Source organism: Pteropus vampyrus, unplaced genomic scaffold (assembly GCF_000151845.1).
Source record: "Pteropus vampyrus isolate Shadow unplaced genomic scaffold, Pvam_2.0 Scaffold117, whole genome shotgun sequence".
Taxonomy (NCBI): Eukaryota; Metazoa; Chordata; class Mammalia; order Chiroptera; family Pteropodidae; genus Pteropus; species Pteropus vampyrus.
The window spans coordinates 1914787-1916529 of NW_011888898.1; the positions used below are offsets into that span (position 1 = coordinate 1914787).

Below are 1743 nucleotides of genomic sequence, written 5' to 3' on the forward strand. Positions count from 1 at the left end.
GTGTTTGACTAGCATGCAGTTCATACCACGTGCACCTTGCTACATGAGTTTCATGACGCCCTGCTGGGCTGTCCCCTGTTCAGCGGGCCCGTCCTGTGCGTCACAGCGGTGTCTAATTGCCATAAACGTTTCTGAATGCTCGCTCTCCAGGGTTCAGCATTTATCTTGTTGCAGACAGGGAACAAAGGGGTCACAGTAAGGTCTGACCCCAGGACCACACTGTTGTGGAGAGTTACAAAGAACTTGGTGACATGCCGGTCACGACAGCCTGGCTCCTTGGAGAAACCAGCTGGGGGCCCGGCTGGCAGGACCGAGAAGGTTCCATGGTCTGCAGGTTGCAGAGAGCGAGGACGGTCGAGAACCAGAGGGAGCAAGGAGGGACGGCAGAGGTGACAGCGTGCGGAGCGGGGAAGCCCCAGGGAGACTGGGGTCACGTGAGGAATGTAGACCCAGCATCGCCAGAGCTTCCGATTTTCCAAAAGAAATCAGAAATCGCAGTTTTTTAAATGAAAGTTCCTCTCTTTAAAAGTTAGCAGTTAATTCAGTGCCTTTAAAGCTTGTGCAGACGGAAGCGGCCGGCCGTGCCTTCTCTTGGTGGCTGAGGCCAGGGTCCGGTTTTGGTCTTGAGCACAGGGCGATGCTGGGTGGGAGCGGGGGGAGGCGTTATTCAGCAGTGTTAAAGGCCTCGAGGTTGGCCGGTGCCAGTGGGGAGACCCTGCCTTTGGGGGCCCTTGTTTTATAGAGGAGATGGGAAGAAAGAAAGGTCTGTGGATTTGCTTTGAAACCTCTCGAACCCTGGACATCAGGCGCTGAGACGGAGAGAGGAGCGAGTGAGCTTAGCCCAGGCTCGGCTCCCACGGTCCCACCATCTGCCGTGGCGACGGGCCTGTGAGCAGGGGAGCCTGCCATCTGCCTGGGAGCCGGCCAGCCAGCTCTCCCCGGCCTGCCATCTGCCGGCAGCCTGCCTAGAAGAGGCCCGCATTCTGCTGGAGGACACCGAATTTGGGGGGCGGCGCGGGGGATGAGGGGGGAGCTTCAGTGTCTCCTCCCGGGGCTCTTTGTCCAGGACACATAGTCCCAGCACTTCCTCTAGGTCGGCCTCGGCTACCGGAAACGGTGTGCACCTCTGTGCGAGTTTGGATGTCCCTCTACCAGGGCGGCTGAGAGACACAGAAGGTTAGGTGTTTGTGTTCCTGGGGTCTTCCCGAGAGCTTGCGGGGACGGCCCCTTCTCCTGTGTCAGGTTTCAGCTCAGATGTCCTCACCGCAGAGAGCTCCTCTGACCCCGGGGACCAGCGTTCTCCTCCTGCCTCCTGCCCCCCCTCCCCGGCTCTCCCTCCGTCCTCAGCTAGTGTTCGTCGCGGCCCCTAGCAGTCTCTCGTGGCGACGGTCCTCGCTTTTCTTCTTGTCCGTCTGCTGCACTGTGTTGAGCATGTTCTCGGCACACACTGAAGAGAGGAGACAAAGGTAAATTTTTGATGGATAATGACAATTCCCCCCAAAATAGGTTGTCCTCGTTCACACTCCAGCCAGTGGGTCCATTTCCTTAACTCCTGGCTGACACAGCAGACCGGTCTTTGGAATTTTTGTTACTAGGATAGCGATAAAAAAAGTTTATTTTGCATTTTTTTTTTGCTTATTCGCTAGGTCGAGCATCTTTTCTCATGTGAACTGGCTGTTTGTATTTCTTCGCTAAATTGTTTACTTTTAGAAGGATTGATGTCTTTCCTTATTGCACTGCAGT

At 55.9% G+C, this 1743-nt stretch overlaps 1 protein-coding gene across 1 annotated transcript in view; it reads left to right on the forward strand.

The window, feature by feature from the left end:
- The window catches only part of ATP9A (ATPase phospholipid transporting 9A (putative)), a 113484-nt gene that overhangs the window by 46282 nt on the left and 65459 nt on the right, over nucleotides 1–1743 (forward strand). The gene's annotated exons all lie outside the window — the stretch shown is intronic.